The sequence below is a fragment of the Accipiter gentilis genome, chromosome 5 (assembly GCF_929443795.1).
Source record: "Accipiter gentilis chromosome 5, bAccGen1.1, whole genome shotgun sequence".
Taxonomy (NCBI): Eukaryota; Metazoa; Chordata; class Aves; order Accipitriformes; family Accipitridae; genus Astur; species Astur gentilis.
Genome location: NC_064884.1, coordinates 3947772 through 3967549, shown reverse-complemented (window position 1 = coordinate 3967549; position 19778 = coordinate 3947772). Strand labels below are relative to the sequence as shown.

The following is a 19778-nucleotide window of genomic DNA, read 5'->3' as shown; positions in this document are numbered from 1 at the left end:
TCGGCAGCAGAACAGCAGGAGGGTGTAGCATCATCTCCAGATGCAAGAGGAGGATAATGACCTTGACCCTCCCCCACGCTCATCCTGACCTCCAAAACTTCTAGTGTTTTCCAGATGAGGGCAGAGCAGCATTTTGGGTTTTTCCTCACTCGGGAAACTAATTTCCTCATTTTTTTCTTTTCTCAAGCGTTACCCTTACCTTGCCCAGGAGTGTCCCACACCTGCGTGACTTGCTCCGCACAGGCAGGGGGAAGCTGGGCTCCCGCTCTCCCTTCATCACATGTGCCCACAGTCCCGCTCAGTAATTCTTGGAGCATCAAGCAAATTAATTTATCACTCAATGAAATTGCACCGAGCATTAATGAAGCCATTTAGTATTCACGGAGAACTTCTCTCTCCATTTCCACAAGTGCTCCATTGTAGTTCAGCATTTGTTGGGCAGTAATTAATGGTACTTAATCCTTAAATCCTTAAATTGTTTCTAATTTGGTAAGCAGCAGAGTTGCAGCAATCCATCTCTTTGCTGCATTTCTGTAGGGTTGTTTGAGACCCTCCTCTGGGTTAACCAGAGCATACAGAGACTCACCAGAGGCTGTGCCAGGGAAGGAGGGCTCTAACTTTCTCTCATTTCTGTTGGTGACTTTCTGAAAAATGGCTTCATCTCTTTTACACCTGTTTCTCCATTTGTGTAACTACGGAAAATGCTGATTTTCCCTTGCGAGGGTTAGTCGATAGCACAAAGAGCTCCTAAAGCAAAGTAATCAATGTCTGGGAGAGCGGAGATTTTCATCTTTTGATCTCAAATGGGCGTACAGAAGAAGCTGGGGGACACTGAGGCACAAAGCACTAAAAGTACTCAGTAAGAGAATAGGAGCCTTTCACTCCTTGCTTTGCACGCAGAAAGCACTGCCTATTCATCGAGAGATGAAGCAAAACTTGCTGCTTTTTGCACATTTTGTGCAAGTTCAGAGCACATCTCCATGCAGCCACAGAAATAAATATATCCTCCTAGAGCGAGCAAGCACATTTCCCTGATATGCAAGCATATGCAAAAGCCGTCTCCTTTTATTTCCCAGTGTTTTTCTTTGAAGACAACCGGAGTTTTATGTCGAACGGCGCAGCAGAACTAATAGCGATAGAAGTAGGTGGTGCGTGCTTGCGAATGCAGCTTTATAGAAAAAAAAAAAGGGACGTCGGGTCACTCTCTATCCCACGCCTCCCCAGAGACACCGCCAAGTCCACGTGAGCAACCTTGACAGATACTTGTTTAACCTGTGCCTCACAAAGCTGCCGACGAAGGAGTGTCCATAACGCCCCAAATTACCTGTTCCCACGCTCCATCCAGCAGCCCGGCAGCAGGTGGGGTTTTTTGATTCCTCTTTCAGCTTTCTTGTTGAAACCAAGCTGATTTGTTCTTATCTGTTCACTGCTCTGAATGGAAGACAACTGTTCAGCATCTTATCTATAACAACGTCTTTCCTTGATGAAGACCATGCCTTATTCTCCAGACTTAGCAACCCCCAACTCCCTCAGCTTCTCCTCATTGACAGCTTTTGCAAAAAATCTTTCTTTTCTGGACACGCTTTGCATCTATCCTGACGTGCAATGCCCCAGATTACCACCTCTCCAAATGTTTGGATACACTCTGTGTTAGCTTCCTCAAACAATTACCAAATATTTGGGGTTTCTGGTTTGTTTGGCTTTCTTGTTCTCCAGCGAAAGCAAGCAAGGGAAAGAAAAACATAAGAGGAGGGGAAATGCCAACAAATCTCCCAGCATTTACTCATAAAGCTGAAGCAGAGAAGTAAAAACTTCCCCTTATGACCCTCTTTTCTGACCATAACCAGCCTAGTCCTAACCCCACCGTCAGGCAGGAGGGAAAAGACGGTATTAGGACAGATTACGGACACACGTAGAGACAAAAGCACAAAGCTGAGGACCGCATGTTTTAGTTTCATGTGCCAAATCCGCAGCCCTTTGTAAGTCCCTACTATGGGAATTAGATGGAGAAATGCAGACTCATTTCTTGCACAGACTCTTTTGGTAGAGGTAACCTCCAGCCGCCTCCAGAAAGGGATATGAAAAGGTCTCTGGTTTGCAGTCGCTGAGGGGATTGGATGAGAAGAAGCGCTTACAACATTTTTTGACACTGCACTTTGATCAATTTGACGGATTTAATATTACAGAAATATTTCATTTTTCAATGCGGATGGGAGAAAAAAAAAATCTAATCATCCATCCAGCAGGCCTCTATATTTGTCATAATTCACTGGAAAGAAAAGAAAAAAATAAAATCCCCCCAAACCTCTCATTTAAAATCCAACTTAACCTGAGGTAATTTCCATCATTAGTTCAAACTGTGCAATCTTCACTCTCTCCTTATTTTTAAAGCCATTGTTCTGGTTTTTTCAAAGTATTATTTAACCAAAGCAGCATCTAATTGTGTTTTCGCTCTGCATTCAATTTTAAGGAGGTATGAACGGTACAGGGGAAACAGCACAATGGATTAATGCCAAGAAAAGCAGATGGGGCAGAATCTGAGGTACAGAATAAAATATGTTTTCACAAATACCAGTGCAAAGGAAAAAAAGGAGCCACCTCAAGAACACCAGGGAGAGGTTTCCTCCTGCCACCTCTGCAAGGTGACACCGAGCCTTTCCCGGAGGAGGCACCTTCCCAATAACGTCAGGCAATTAAGGAATTAATGGGATGCTACTGGATTCTTTGGGAGGCGAACCAGGTCGGGGAGACTTGAACAAAGCTGGCTTTAATGAACTTGGCATGTTCGTCAGGCAGCGGGAGTTGTACCAGGAGAGACTGGCTCAGCTTTATACCGTTAATAGCACAAGTCACCTTATCTTTCGAAGGGGAATCAGCAAGGAAAGATGCCCTTCGGTATCCAAATCTTGCTGCAGTAAAACATCTTAAGGATAGTAGACCTGATAATGCCTTACTGATGGGAAGGAGCACAAGTCTAGGTTCTGCCTGTCTGAGACCTCTTCTAAATGAAACCTCTTCCAAAAACATCACTCCACCCTTGATCCCTTCCTTCCCATCTCCCTCTACCCCTTATTTCCTTGGGATTTGTTAAATGGATGACAATGGGGCAAGAACAGCATAATCATACCTTGAAACTGGGTAGGGTCTTGAGGACAGGTATGACCAAGGATTGGCCATAACACTCATCAAGTGGCTGGTTTCTGTTTATCTAGTTTCTGAGCCCTCTTGGCAAAAAAAAAAAAAAAACAAAAACCAAAAAAAAAACCAACCACGGAAATAAACCCAGCCAAAGTCTGCTTGAGAAATGAGGTCAACAGGAGAAACACCCAATTAGCGGTGTTTTGTGGCTGGATGTGGTGTGCCAGCTGGGATTCGGGGAGTTGCTGTGCCTCAGGAAAAAGAAGAGAAGCTTAAAATAATAACATCTAGCACTCAGAGAGCATTTTACATCTTCCCGGTGTGACACGAACTTTAATTAGTTTGTGAGTCGAGACACCGCTGGGCAAGCAATAGATATCCATGCAACACAACCGGTGCCAGGAGCACGTGCAAAGCTGGGGGGCTGCGGCCAGTTTGTAGAATGGGACACCTCTGATTTTGCAAGGTAGTGGAGGGACAAGGAAAAATCCTGGCAGGGGGATGGAGCTGTTGTTCCGAGTTTTGGAAGGGGCAGCTGCGAATTCAGCTCCATGGCTGAACTCCAAGACAACTCCACTTAGACGGAGGCGAGGTCACTGGAAAAAAAACCACCAAACCAAATGCTCTGGTCTTGATCGTGAGGTGCTTGAAATGAGGACTGCAGGGTGAGGATTTAGTCTCTCCCACTTCCCATCCCACGGAGGCTTGGCACGCTGCTGGAGGCACACAGTGCTGCAGCCATGGGAGATGCTGGGAAATTCGGGAGCTCGATTGAGACAAGCAGTCAGGATTGTACTTTTGTCTTTCACCAGAAAAACGTGTGCTTCAACGGAAATTTCCAGTACCGAAGTCGGGAGGCAAAGGGAGAATTGGCCATTTTCCCATTGGAATTGTCTCTCTCCCTGAACCATTCTGTGCTGGAAAATGCCGTGCCTCACGCGGTTCCTGACCGTCTGTAATACTAGCCAAGAGAAATTAGATGGCTGGGCAGTTGATGAGGTCTCTCCTCATTAGCAATCCAATAATGTGGGCAAAGGCTTGTTTATTCTCTACATCTGCGCTACTGCTGCGTTTGTCACGTTTTCTGCTCGTGGCTGGTGCTCAGGAGAGTGTGAGGGCTCACACTGATAGGATATGACAAGGTTTCTCCTGGAGCCCGCCAAGCTACCGCTTGTGCTTTTAGTACTGATGGCCCGGGGTCGACTCCATGCTCCCGGTTTTGGCCACGGGGACAGTTATGTGGAGCCGAAACAGTGCCCTTCGGTGCAAAATTCAATTAGCAAAAGAAGTGAACAAACCCCTTTCTGCCGGCCAAGCTACTGGAGGGGTCAGACTGGGAGTTCGTACCTCCCACGGGTGATGAGCAGCTCCCACAAAACAAGAATGAAGGTCTTGGCATGGAGGCTAATGGACAGATGGATGCCCCAAAATTCAGTGCAACCCCAAATTCAACCCTCCAATAATTAGAGATGGTGGCGGTCTCTACTTAGGTCAAGTGACAAGTAAATAAGAGCATATTCATCCCCTCTCACTTCTACCTCCAACACTTCCCAGCATTAGCAGGTACCTGGGCTGGGAGACACCTGCCTGGCCAGTGAGCAACCACACGGTGGCTAAAATGATAAGAGAATAATAAACCTCCTGACAACATCCTTCAGTGGATGGGGAAATCAGTTTGGCTTCAACTGAGCATCACATCAGCTGAAACTGGAATTGCCATCCAGGGAAGAGCCAACATCTGTTTTTACCCTGAGTTACGGAAACGATGGTATGAAAAATTAAACAATAAATGCATTCTTTGGGAAAGGGGCTTCAGATCAGTGGGACATTAAAAGCAAAAGAAAAGACATGGGCACAAGTGCTGCTCAGCTGTCGCAGCTCCTGCCTCCTGGATGCTCGACTCTATTAAGCTTTTGCCCTCGTCTGCTAATTTGCTTACTCCCCCCAGTAACAACCTGGTTTTCCTTTACTGGAGACAGCTTTAGCCTGGGGAAATTATGGGAAGCAATAAAAAAACCCCACTGTTTCTGGGTCACCACCAGTTCCAGTCCCCAGTGGGTTATTTAAGCAACAACTTCTCCCTCTTTTCTGTGAAAGCCGAGACTTGGTCCCCAAAGGTTATTCCATCAATAAAGCCCTAACCTACCTTAAGGTCAGCAGCCTCACGCCAAAAGGGCTTTTGGAGCCACGCTGAAACGGCCTCCTAGATTCCAGGTTTTAGCTGCACTGACGTATTTCAAGCAAAAAGAGACAACGCTCCCGAGGTCAGGGCAACGGGACCACACTCCACTTGGGGCAGGGTTTCACGCAACACGTGAGACCCCAGTCCCCGCAGCCACCCACGCAGCAGCTCAACCGTCTCTGAGGTCTCGGTTGTGCACAAGTGCCTCTCCCCTTGGCTTCACCTCACCCAAAGGTGCTCAGGACATGTAGTCTTCATCGCCCTCAGCTGAAGGATTTTCCTTCAGTGGTCATTAACCACAGTGGCAAAGAGCTTGCTCTGAAGCAAGGCAGGCGCCCCCGACAACACATGACAAAATTCACCCCAAGAGTGAGGAGGGAAAGTCTGTACCACAACTGAGACACAAGAAAGACACCGTGGGCTGCTTGGACCATGGGATCAGGCAGCAATATCCTTACCCAAATGGCTGTTCCCCAGGGACACCTACTCCAGTCCACCCCCTGGAACAGAGATGTGCATCCCTAGGAAACCCAGCCCGTAACGCAGTTTTTCTGCAGGTATTTACAGACGACTGCTCTCTCCCCTTGCCTTGAGTCCAGCCAGCAAGCCTGTATGACCTTGAGAAAACCTCCGGCAGCCTGTGACTCAATTTCCCCATCTCTAAACCCCCAAACACAACGCCCTCATCTGTTCCTCTCTGCTCACAACCATCAGCTCCTCCAAGATTGCTGCTCACTGCCGCACCGGCACGGTGACCCGGGGAGGGTCCCAGCCCCTCGCCACAGGCTTTTTGCAGATGCTACTCAGGCACACGGGAAAAAACAAACCAGCCAAAAGCAGAACCGGGCTCAAGCAATCTCTTTTTTTGACACGATGACTTTGCTGAGAGACAGAACACCACTGCAGAAAACAAATTAAAAAATAGAAGTAGGGGTGTCGTAGAGCATACCATGTCCTGAGAAACTTTCTGAAGAGGGGTAAAAGAGAACGAAAGGGTTGCAGGATAAGGGCTGGCTGAAGAAGGGCATCTTCCTGCAGTCACTTGCACTTTTTAATTTCCAGCACTTGTTTTGTTTCTGGCGCGCGGCAGCAGAGCAGGTGATGGGCACATCTGCTCACAGCAGGAGTGCTCGGTAACGGGGACCTCTTACAGCAATTACTTTCCTAAGGCTTGACCCTGCAAACACGGCCCGTGAGACCACAGGTCCACACAGCACCTCGTTGCCGGAGAAAAGGCTTGCGAGGAGAAGAAACCAAGCCAAAAGACGGCAGCCGTTGCCCATCACCAAGGCTTTCCACGGCTGCCCAGTCCTCTCCCTCCGCACACGCTTAGGCTGTTGTGCCGGCGACGATGTGCTCAGCCTCCCGGGTGCATTTTGGGGGACGGAGAGGTTTTAGAGGGAGGGAAGATGGATTGCAAGGTCAATCACTGAGATGAGAAGAGCAAAATCTGCGCTGGGAGGCGGGTTTGCTCTCCGTGTGAGGAGCAGCGGCGGCGAGACGCGGTGGAGTATCGGGCGCTGAGGCGTGCTCCGTACCCCATTAAACCTTGCGCTAATTCAACTGGGGTTTGCTTCCCTGATTACCTCCAAAGAGCCACTTTAGCTCTAGCGGGGTTTCCGCACTAAAACCACTGGCAGCACACGATCAAACCGAAGCACTGAAGCTTCAAGGTTAAGAATTCCTGGCTGCCTTCCTCGCTGCCGAGGAAGCACCGAGGAGGAAATTGCTCTCAAATAGTAATAAAAAAAAAAAAAAGAGGAGTCAAAAAAAGAAAAAAGAAGAAAAAAGAAAAAAAATAAAAAAGAAAATCCCGACACTTAAAACCTTCGAAGCGCAGCCAGACGTGCCGACGCTCCCAGGGATGGGGATGAGCCTGCAAAATGGATGGGGGAAGTTCAACCCTTACTCCAAGCCCCGGCCCTGTAACTGCTTGTTCTGTCCCCATCACGCATATGGTCTGTCCACCTATGAGCTCTCCGGGGCAAAGATTTGCCTCCCATCACACCTAAAACTGGTTGGGGAACAGCCATGGCTCAAAAGGCAAAAGCTTGCTGCATCAGCCTGGCTGCCAAGCTCCTGGCTGTGAATAAGACTATGGGGGCATCTAAATCTCATGCTCCCCAGAGTGCTTTAGGGCTACATGTTATTCTGGAACAAATCCTTGCTGGACTTGAAAAATATTCTGAAAAAACCCAATGCACTTCCCGGGGTGGGGGTGGAATTGTTTTGACCAATCTTCCTTTGCTGATGACAGACTGCTTCAACGAAATGGTTTTGGACCAGCCCAAAACACACGTCTGAGAAGAAATATCACACTGAGACCTTTATCCCAGGATAGTCTAAGCAAATAAATCCCCAGAAGTCGGCGAGACAACAAGGCTATCTCTGACTCAGCCCTCAGCCTTCCCCATCAGGAGGGACGCTACATTTCTTATTTTTCTCCCATGCATTCGTTAGTAGACTCGGGTCCATTCTCCTTAGATGATATTTATATTTCTCTAATCTACTGGCCATGATGGATGAGGAAGAGATTTCTCCCTGCAAAACCATTTACAATGGAAAAAAGCCACAAGCACAATATAGAACTTTTGTGTGTGTGTCGCTTTAGACAAATAAACATTGCTCCTTTTTCTAAAACATCTAAACATCTTGTATAGGAAATATTAGATCTCAGTTGACTGGAAAATGAAACTAGCTTTATGTTCTCTTCCAAAGCCTCTTGTGATATTACCAATATTTTTTTCCCCTGTCGAGAATAATGGCTTTTCTACAGGCCAGCAGATAGGAAAGTGCTTACATATATTTCTAGATGCAAACACTTCCCTGAATTACCTTGTCTTAATGTACTTCAGAGTTTGGTGCAAGTTCCTTGATGACTCTGGATAATAAGAGCCTGTGGAGAAAAGCCATGTTAAATAAATCAGTCACTTCAAAAGAGGTATAAGATGATGATAAAGAAATCCCATGGGAGTCCACACAGGTCTTGGGAAGCAGTTGGTTTAAGGCTGTTACAACATCAGTAATCCCATGCAATGGGGAGCACACCAGAAGCAGAACTATTCAGGTTTTGGGTTTGGGGTTTTTTTGGCAAATTCCCTCCTGCAGATTAAGGATGAAAGGCAATGGATCCCCTCCAAATGCAATGCAACCACCTAAATTCTGCACACGGCCGAAGCTGTATCTAGTTGGAAAATGCAGAAATTTTCCCAACTGTGCCCTTGAAAAAAAAAATAAATAAAAAAATTACTTCTTGCTGAAAAACTGAGAATCCCAAACCAAAAGAATAACCAGCTCAGACTGTTTTATTTCCTCATGTCTGTCCTCTCCGTGCTATAAAGCCTGGTGTATCAAAATCTCAATCCCAAACAAAGCATCACTATTTTCTCATCTGCAAATTGAAAACCAGCAAGAAGTAAGAGCTCCATAAAAACAAAATCTTCACAAAACAAACACTTTTTTTTAAGATCACATTTTGATGAAAATCTAATTTTCAGCCAAAAAAAAAAAAAAGGTTTCAGTGGAAACCACACAGAGAAGGCCCTGCACAAGAAAATGTTTCCATTCCCTTTAGGATGGGTATTGCAAAACAAAGGGCACAAAAAAATCCTACATTGTCACTACTTATCACTCCCGGTTAACAATATAAGATATATGATAGGAGCAAAACAATTTGGTGGCAGAACATCATAAATGAAGTCTGTTTTCCCTGGAAACTGCATAACCATTTGAATTAATTTAATTTGAAATATCAAATTAAATTAAACTGTAGAATAATCCCCAAGGGAAAGCATATTTCATTTGCAATGTCTTCTGATAGAGTATTCTCTGCCAAAAGTTTTGCTATGCATCTGGCTTTGGATCTAAATTTATTACATTAGCTCTGGGAAGACTTTTAATAGAAAGTGAGATTAAAGGGGAAGAAAAAAAAAGGGGGGTGGGTGGGCCGGAACTTCCAATGGGGAAAAAAAGACCCCAAACTCGATAAAGACCAAAAGAAGTGTTGAACGTGGATGAATCTGGACTGTCGTATCTCATCTGGCTCTGTCTGCACCGGTTTCAACCTCCAATCAAACGGGAATGAGACGTGTCATTAAACAACTCGAGTGCTCAAATTGTGTGTATCCATATGCAAAAATATGATGTCTTCAAAACTACCTGACAAGCTATGACATCTTCTTAAACTTGCCAGCCAGCCTAATAGCAACCAACAGGGGAAAAAAATAAAAAAAGGGTCAGAAGATGATGAATGGAGAAAGATTACGTGCTTTCTAAATCAGCTTTGAAGGACAGAGACATGAAGGAAAGCACTTTCTTGGTCAGGTGGAGCCAGGCTAGGATTTTCATTTCCAAAGGAGAGTAAAGGGGAAGGGGGAGGGGGGGGGGAAATGATCAAAACCCACCAGAAGAACACTGTCTTATTAGTAATAGCTACCTTGCTTTTTAAATAATCTTAGAGATAAATACAATCTAGGACAGATCTCAAACACTCTTTGGTTCAACAGGTTGGGAGGAGGGAGGTGGTGACCCCATCAGTTTTCAAAATATAGGTCACACACAAAAGCAGCACTTACAAAATGAACGGTCTTGCTTTTCACGGCAAGAAATTGAAGAAAATTGCAGCCAGCAGACGCCTGTAGGTTGATGCAGTGGGAATAATCTATTTCTTTCTTTTTCTTCTTCTTTTTTTTTTTTTTTTTTTTTTTTTTTTTTAGTTTCCCCTGCGAGCAAATACAGAGCAGCAGATGTTGGCATGGAAGAAGGGATTTGCTCTAAACAAACAACCCAGTCCCTCCAAGAAAAGCTTTGCACCAAACCAAAATCAAGTGCACACCCCCCCGTCTACCTCCCTCTCCTGCCCCCCTAAAATAAATATCCACGCTCAGAGGTATCTTAATCAAATCAAAAAGCATTAGGACTGGAATCTCCAGCACTTTAGTAACCTCCCAGTTTGTTTTAAATCTTGATTGGAAGAATTATCCTGACAAGAAAATTAGCGGTAAGTCAATAAACCTGTAGCCTGGAGATAGAGCTGCGAGTAACCGGTGAGAGAAATCATTTGATCACGCACACAAACGCGCCCGGGACGATGGACTGACTTGGCTGGCAAAGTTCATTACGATTTTAACCATGAAACCATGAAGTGCAGGTAATCATATTTAAAGAGATAAGAAACACAACTAGCGCAGGCCTTAGCCGCTACACAGAAATTCTCATTTATAGCAGTCACGGGTGGAAAATCAATACCCACTTTTGGATGCAAAAGGAATGTCAGACTTGACAAAGCTTCTTTGGATTTTTGTGGTCCGGCCGTCCCCCCGTGTCCCCCCTTTCTACTGCTTCAAAACCAAAAAACACAAGGAGATTTGCATGCTCGCTGCATCCAACGCTCCCCCCCCCAACTTGGCTCGCAATTCCTCGAGATTTTCTCTGGCAACAACCTCATTCCATCTATCCTTGTCAGAGCGCATCTTTCTCCCCGGTCCAAGCAAATTGTCTTCGTGCCACTTACTCGCAATTCTCCTCTGCCTTCCTTCTGCATCCACATAGCTGTATCCTGCTCCATCGCCTAGAGGGGAGTTCGTATTTGCACAGGAATTGAGGAAGTCTGCTCCAAAAATACATTTTGGGAAGAGAACAGATTATTCTCCAACCTCTTTTAATTCATTTTTGAGGTAATAGGGAGGAGAATTCTGCATATTTCCCCCCCCTTGCCCTCTATAAAACCCCACAATAGTGAATTATTGGCAGCAAATAGTTCAACAGGCTCTGATGTTTATGAACTTTCCACGCTCAAGCCTAGTTATTTATGAACTGATTCTTTATGTAGCATTCTTTGAGAAATGGTTGATGCAAACATATTTCAGCCTTTGGGTTGCTCGCAAATGATTCACTGCGATATTGCTGAGGGCACATGCGTTCCCTTTGCAGAACGAGTCTGCCTTTGATACATGGGCTCAGAGTGATTAAACATGAGTGCTTCATTAGGAGAAAGAGCTACGGCAGCAGACAGAGAGGAGCTTCCATGCAGCATGGGGACCGGCTTATCAGAAAACACCCACGACCTCGCACAACTCCCGCTACTCTGGCTGATATACAAGAGGGAAAGGTGTCTTTGCAGCCCCATAAATCAGGTAGCTCTCCTTCTGCTCCCTACATGGATGACTTCCACCTCCCCAAGGATCTTCCAAGCTGTCTTCACAAGCCTTGGTGACACGAGCTTAAATGACGGGGACTGATGATCCCATGTGTCCGATGCCTAGTACGGTATGTTCGTACGATACCTAGCAGGAGGGAGACGACAAGACAGCTTCTTTTTCCTCAAGGCTGGTCCTTATCCTCCAAGCACAGGTGGGCTGGGCTGGAAGGAAACATAAGTTTCCACCACACCACCACGAAAAAAAGACTTACCCTCCTTCAGATTTACCCACTTAGAAGATAGAACAACCAGGACCGAGGGCTTGGTACAGGCTAAGCAAAACCTCAGTCTAAGTGAGCATCACCCAGAACTAGTTGTCACGTGGATGGGCTGACTTGGGCTCACCTCACCCTAATTTCCACAGGTTGCAGGAAGACACAGCTGGGAAGGGAGAGGTTGATCCAACCATCCCCCTCAAGAACAAAGAAATCACCAGGCAGCTCCCTGACCTCTCGACTTGCCCGCTGGTGGGATAACGAGTCCTGAAAGCTCAGTGACAGCCCCGGATTGAACCACCTCTTGCACAGGCGAGCAGGATGGCAGACTTGAAGATGCAAACTCTTTGAGATGGCTGTCAAATTAGAGGCGAGCAAAGCAGGGGGATCTACGTTTCAAGTAAGACTCTCGTATTTGTGTATACCACATTGCACACGCCGTTTCTGACTCTCTCAGAGGCCCATGCCTCTCTGAGCACTGGCAATCAAGCAGAAAAGTTCTGGGGCAAGCTGTGAAATCTCTGAAATGAAAATCAATTCCATCTCCATTTCACAGGGACTAATGTGGCATTTACAACATAAACAATCGCTTCTGTTAGGGAGGGAAATTAAAAAGCCGTGCTACATAAAAAGGAACAATGTTTAAAGTTCTGGTGGAAATGAGCAGTCAGATTGGAGATAATTACAAAAAGGGTGCTGGGCACGCAAGCACCCGAGGCGCGGAGGGTAGCGATTTCAATAGGCAGCTCTGCTGCCGGCGAAGCGAACTGCTGCGAGGTCAGAGCAAGGCGGCTCTAAACATGAACAAAAAAGCTGGTGGGGGGTGCTTTGAAGGGAGACAGAGAACGGGAGCTGAACTTCACAGGACAGCCAGGTTACACGAATAACTCTCATCTCAAACAATCGCCGCCAAGCTCCTCCTTTCCAGCTGGAGAGGAGCCTCGCGGAGCCGGAGAGGAGCCCAAGTCAGAGCTACAAGTCAATTTTACATTCCCGTCCATCGGCATGATCATATAGACACAGGACACGGAAGCCCTCATGCTTGATGACCATCATGCTGTCCTTGAATTTCAGCAAAGAAATGGGGCTCGTGAGCTAGCCCTGGCTGGATTTATCCTGCCACAGGCATGAATTTTGGCTGGAAACTGTAAGAGTGTTTGAACTGTGAGAAGGGTGAAGTGGTGGAAGAGCATCTCGAGAGTACTGCCTGGTGATGCTAGCAAAGAATTTAATTAGCTATAGTCCAAACATTGGTAAGTATGCAAACTCAGCCGTGAGATGCGGTTGCTTGTGAGAGAAGAGGACTGGATGTGCCCCAAGAGGTTTTTCCCAGTGCAACGCCTGCGTAATCTCACGACCATCTCCCGTGCACGTGATGCAGCCCAGCGCAAGCTGGAAATAGATTAAGTGTATCTTCCCCTGCCGTGAAGACTTTGCTTTTTCTTTGCGCGCAGCCAAGTAACCTGTAAGAGACTCAAAGCAATCCTTGCACTCTGCTCGGCTCTGATAAAGCAGCAGCCCGGTTTGCAACACTGCACATGAAAGGAGACGGGGATGAGTGTCCAGGTGACAGCAGTGACAACGCCTGGAGGAGGAGGAAACACCACCAAAGAGGACTAAGTGAGCAAATGGGGGCTGTTTTGTCTGCAGAAGAGATGGCTGGGGAGAGCCACAGGAATAATCTTCCAGCACATAAAAAGCCAGTGGCAGGAGGGAGGAAAGCTACTGTCCATGTCCACAGCAGATAGGAGAAAAAATAATGAGCTTAAATTGCAGCAAGAAAAAGTTAGGAAAGACATTAGAAAAAACTTCCTGGGGAAAAAAAAAAAAGGGCAGTTTTGCACAGTCTCCATTACTGCAGGCCATCAAATACAGCTCAGACAAACCTATTTCAGGCATGACAAAAGTGTAGAAGTCCTGGCCTCGGAGCAGGCAGATGGACTCAGTGATGAACTTGCTGCTCAGTCGAACCACCACCATGTGCAACCATGGAAAACTTGGCATAAAAGAGCATCCACTGGCAAGGCAGCATGGCAAAGAGACCAAATAAATGGCAGAGGCTTCATGGCTCTTCAGTCCTGTACCCCTCCTATGCCAGGTGTTACTGAGCAAAGCTTAACTGTCCAGGATTATATTTAATCTGAACACGGCACAGACACGATACTTTTCTCCCAAGCCTTGTAACAGCACCCTAACACGCGTTGAAATCTCCTGATGAAAGAGCCTAGATCCTATTTTCCCTGGTTCAGGGTAACGTATTTCACAGGAAACAGATCTTTCCATAGCAGAAGGGGAACGAAAAAACACACCCAACAAACAAAAACCACAAGGTCTAAATTTTCCTGTGAATGTGGAGTAGCTTTGGGCATGATTGGCTTGCAGATGACACCGGATCATTATACTGGATGGCTTGATTTACCTTGATCAGAACAGCAATTTAGCAGACATTTCTTTCCAAAGAGCGCTAATCACTTTTTTCCCCTTTCGTGTGCATAAAATAAGATTGAAACGCACCGTACAAATTGCTTGCCACAGTCCAAAAAATGCTAATAAGCTGCAAACATCTAAATCACGGCTCGAGACCTAGCACGATAAGGTAAGAAAACAGTGTCAGTGCATACAGAACTATTATTTACTGGTGTCAGAAATAACTATTGCATTTACATAACTGTGAGCCTCCGTGACAACTTCTTCCGGGAAACTGCTTTAGCTACAGAAAAAGCCGCGACTTGAATGAATTAGGTATTTTTTTTAAACAGCAAGAAAATATGAACTGGGATGCAAGCGCTTAACCTTTCAAGGTCTCTGCTCAGCTACTAATCCATGTGAAAGCAGGGAGAAATGGCTTCGTTAATAAACAAACAAACGTACTTTTCAGTGCCCTCCTTGGCTGTGCTAATTCCCGCTGTACTATTAACTCCAAATACGGATGGCAGCACTAGCTAATTGAGGTGATAGGAGCTATTGTGGTTTTTACGACAGCAACAGTTCACTGGAAGGACCGCCGATGGAAACCTTTGGTGTCAATGGTCTCCTCCCCTCCCTCTGCTCCGTGCAGGTCATGAGGTGCCTATAGCAAGCACCAGCTCTTACCTTAAGGCTTTTTGCACTGGGACCTCCAGCGGAGCCAGGACGGTAAATTAATATTGACCATCTCGATGCAAAGCCAAAGATCTGCCTGGCTGGTGGATGCCTCTCTCCCAGGAGGTACCAGGTGCTCCCATGAGCATCATGCCATGCCTCCTCCGGGCTCCAGCACACCAGCACCAACACGTTGGGTGCTTTTCCCTTTCCAAGGCCACCACGCGTAGGTGGTCCTACCCCACACCTCTCCCCTGACACATCCATATCCCAGAGGCATCTGTCTCCTGCAACGCTTTGGAGCTGCGCAGGAAAGAGCTGGTCTAGAGCATCCCTCACGCTGGTTAAATCAGCATTTTAACTAAGACTCCTGCCAGCTTCAGCAGCAGTAGGTACATATGCAAACACCCGGCTCCGGCAGAGCCTTAACACCGCTGCCAGCTGTTTCCCCAACTCCAACCTCAGCCTCCCCGTGTCTTTCGGGGAGCGCTCCCGGTTAACAGGGCATGCCAGGACTGTTCTCCCTGATTTTATGACACCCTCTGGGCTGGCAGCTCAAGTTAATACTTAGATTTATATTTTCCTGAAATAGTCCTCTTAAAAGGAAAGGGGGGTGGGGGTGGGGGGTGGGTGGGAAGGCATATTGATTTGCATTACCCTAGGGGAATACTGGTCAAGTTCATATACAGATTTATGAGGGTGGGAGTATATATCAACTCAGGCTCTCCAAGGGCTTGGGTGCACAGGTGAAGGAAGGGATGGCAGAGGACTCTTATCTCGCTCATGCTATTATAAAGCCTGGATCGACTCTGCTGAAGCCAACTAGGGATTTACACCCTTACAACAAAGATTAAAATCTGGCCCTGACTCCAGTAAAATCAAATGAGCTACTAAAGATTAAGGCTCTGATTTTTCACTGCAGCCGCTGAACAGAAACATCAAGTAATGTAAAGCAGAGTGGATGGGGAAATGCTCCTGGATTGTCCCCAGATCAGGGGGAGCCAGTAGTGCCACACATCCACAGGACAGGGAACAGAGGAAAATCATCAGCTCTGGCCACAGGAATCATCTCCTTCCAGCAAGCAGGAGGAGCAGAGTTTTGCGAGGAGGATGCAAAGGGAAGAACCGAGGTCTTCCTTTCCTCCCCAGCAGACAAAGCAATAAAACCTTAGCAGGAGCCTGAATAAAAGGGTTTCTACACAAAGGTAACGTAAGGGCTAGACAAATCTTGGTTTCCCTCTTGGAAATGAGCCCCCTTAAATCCGCAGATGAGCTTTGCTTGTATTTACGTTGCTGAAGCTGTCATTTCAAGCCGCAGAGCTTGCAGAAGACAGCCAGGTCTCCTGCTCACCCACCTCACCATATCTGCAGCCCCTGGAGGAAAGGTTGACTTTTTCCAAGGCATCTCCCCAGCCGCAGAGGTCAGCCAGGGCTGGCGGAGAGATGGTGGGGAGGCTGAGAGCATGAGCACTGCTGCCCATCACGATGTCTGCACCTCCCGGACTGGGCGCTATGCCACAGCCCTCGCCATTTCCAGCTGACCTCCGTGGCATCACCGGCCGCATCCATCCCCGCATCCCTCCATCTCCCTGCAAGGGACATTCTGCCTCTAACCTTTCCCAGGGAAAAAAAGAGGTAAGGCTGTGCGTATGCTCACTGATATTTCAAATCCCCCAATTAATGGGAAGATAATTCATGCATTTAAGCATTAAAAAGGTACTTAAATCAGAATAAATTCCGCTTCATTATTCTCCAAGATTCACCTCCCGCTCCCATAGTTGAAGGAAATTTAACAAGCAGACACAACCTATATGCCTGCTCCTCGGTCCACCTCTCCTGGCCACCAGAAGCCACCATCACCCTGTGTTCGCCCACTAATGAATTGCTTTGTAAAACTGAGTAATATTATTCAGTTCAGTGTATTCCAACCTGAGGTTGCAGGAAGAGAAAGTTATTTTAAGGTAATTATCTGGGTATGTCCCTCCACAGATCAAGCATCCCTTTCCCTCCATGTAAACTACATATGATGCTATAGAAGGGAGAGTTAGAAGCAACAGTAAGGAAGAAACAGTCCTGTGTGCATCACCTTTAAATAAAGCCAAGCTCCTATTTCAAAGGCTAGCTGATCTTAATCTTCTTTACAATAGGTTTCCACGTTCCTACAGTTTAACAGGTTTCTGGCTTCTGCATTTAGCACTGGAATAAGCAATGCTCCAGTAATTGCCAGGTCACTGTTATTTACTTTCTTGTCTTTTTAAAAAAACCTTCCCATACAGCTGCCTTCAGTGGGCTATACTCTAATTTTCTTTACTGTTGTGCACTAATGAAGGAAAGAGGGCAGAAGGACCAAGTCAGATGGTGGAAAAAGCCGCCAAACAGCCCGGTTGACTTTCTACACAACATTAAAACTAACTCCCACCTGTAACAGATTAATTGGCCTGGTCTTCAGCAGCCTGACAGGGAATAAAGACAAACGCTAGAAACCCAATGCATCATTGTTTTTCATTATAGCTGTTTTTCTCAACTGGCCTGGTGAAAGAATTATTCCCCCACCCATATGTTTTCTGGGCAATTCATGATGAGCAGATAATGGGGACGGGGCCAGTGCAAAGGATGAGGAGGGGACAGCAAACCAGGTGTGCTACAGAAAGCTTCCCAGAGCTGGGATTTATTATATGTTTCCTTCTGTGTAATGGGTCTCTGGTGTCTAGGTGCCACCCCCCAAGAAAAAACAATGTGCATTTTTACCTCCTTGCTGCTATCAGCCAAGCCTTCACAATGCAAAAGACAGAGCCAGAAGAGGTACAGTGCTGCTGAGACACCGCGGACGGGGTATTACGAGAACCATCGGTTAGGAGAGACAGGAAAATCCTCTGTGAGAGGGAAGGAGAGGGATGTCCTGCCTCTCCATTGCATGGAATGGGACGCTGCCAGCTCAGACAAATGCCAAAATCTTCCTCTGCCTGTCCCTCCTCAACATCCCCTGCCCCTCTCCTAGGCTCTTTTCCATCCCGCCTGCTCGTGGGCTAGCTGCAAACAGTGGGAAACCACAGCAGACGATATGTTTAGCAGCTCTGGTGCCGTCACGCTGACCTGCCGACGCTGCTCCGGCAATGCCAGCTCTGGTTGAATTGAAGCGCACGCTCTCCCACGCCAAGGCACGGTGGGGTGAGGGGAGGGAGAGCGGCACCCTGACCTCCAAAGGTGCAGCCCCGTGCGCTTGACAAACTGGTCTCATCCTCAAACTGGGGGGCCGTGAGGGGCATTTCGCAAGGTCCCTGTGCGGCTCGTCACTCTGCAAAGATTTTGGCAGGAGCGAAGGCGCAGGAGGGGCTGTGCTAGGGCTGGAGGGAGGTGGCTGGCTGGCAGAGGTCGAGATGCTCAGCGAGCATCCCGCACCGGGCAGCAGGAGTTACGCCACGACTCTGACTAAACGAAGCTGCGTTTGATGAGCCAATAGGCACTTCCCAGCATGTCCCCCTCCCAGCTTTTAGGAAAAACCAGTTCATTTTCCCAAAAGAGCAAGGCAAAAGGCTGTATCGCATTCCCTGACCCTCCTAAACTTCTGCCCTGGAAGCACTTCAGTCACATTCCCTGGCTGCACCTCTCACAAATTCCTTGTATTCCTTGAATTTGAATAGAAATCCTTGCTATCTTCTGGCTGTGAGTTGACACCAATGTTCATCTGTATCCTGCCTGGGAAGAAAAGCAAAGCTGCATGGCACAGGTCCCCCAGCAGACTCGGTGGAAGAGGCAAAGTCCGTGCTCCAGGCAGAGCATTGGAGGAGCACACAAGAGTTTGCAGCTCTAAATTTAAGCTCTTTCTGCAGGTTGAGCTATTAATTACAGTTCTGGAGTGTTTCATGACAGTGCCTATTCACTGCCTGAGCTCTGCCACGAGGCACTGGAATAGCACTGGATAATTCATGAACGGGGAACAGGAACAAATGTTTACAGCTAGTTGGGAAATCTGCTTCCACGAGAAAGCTCAGCAAAAAGCAATGGAGGTGCCGAGGATTTCACTACATCGACATTTTTTTTCTGCACATGTTTCGCTGCAAGCTGGTAGGTCTCAAGAGCAAGGAACGTTTGGTTTAAATACAAGCCATCAAATTTTGGCCAAAATTAGCAATATGTTCTTTCTTTGATACGCTCGAACGGTTGATCGAAAATAGACGGTGCCTGCTGAAAAGCCCATGCTAAAAAAACCAACTTATTTTCTGTGGGAGTGGAGGAGAAAAAAAAAAAGAACAAAATCTGCTATCAGCTCAACCATTATTATGGGGGGGGGGGGGGGAAATCCTAGTCCTATATGTCCCAGTTTATTCAACCATCTATACTGCATGTACAGACAGGGTGCGCTTACAGAAGAGAGAGCTGGGAAAAGAAATCTCAGAAAAGAGAAAACTAGTTCCCCTCCGAACTGCTTTCGATAACAGAAACTGAGCAGACCACATGCGTGCTGAGACCCTATGTCCCTCCCTACTGACGACTTCTCCTTGCTGTATTCGTAGCCCTTTTTGCTTGGCCTTGCCCTTGTCTGTCGGTACGACCTGGCTTAGAAGGGCTTCAAAAGCCCATGGGAAAATACGATGCTGCTTCACACATCTCCATGGCTTTTGAGGGCTGGTGCTTCTTCAGGCAAGAGCCCTGATGCCAGCTTCAGGTTTTAAGAAATCTGAGCAGAAGCTATGTTTTGAAAGGGGCAATCAAAGAGGTCTTAAAATCCCCAATGATACTGTGGGATAATCCAAAAAAAGGGAGTGTGCGTGTGTGCGAGACAGAAGAAGCTTCCTGCATCGCATTCCTTGCAGGTAACGGTGAGGATGTTTCATTACAGGCGGTTTCACACAACTTGACGTCTTAAATTTTTTACAGCAGCCATAGACATGGCAGGGTCTAGCAGTTTGCCACCTGTGATCAATTTGTTACCTGCAAAGAAGGTACCTTCCTGAAAGAAAAA

At 46.9% G+C, this 19778-nt stretch overlaps 1 protein-coding gene across 4 annotated transcripts in view; it reads right to left on the bottom strand.

Annotated features, from left to right (window-relative positions):
- The window catches only part of KIRREL3 (kirre like nephrin family adhesion molecule 3), a 340739-nt gene that overhangs the window by 203379 nt on the left and 117582 nt on the right, over positions 1-19778 (bottom strand). The window contains exon 1 of one of the 4 annotated variants that reach the window (XM_049800739.1): positions 8156-8216. The exons of the other annotated variants lie outside the window; for them this stretch is intronic. The gene's annotated coding sequence lies outside the window, so the exon portion shown is untranslated. Of the gene's footprint in view, positions 1-8155; positions 8217-19778 lie in introns of those variants that run through there. 4 annotated transcript variants of the gene reach the window in all.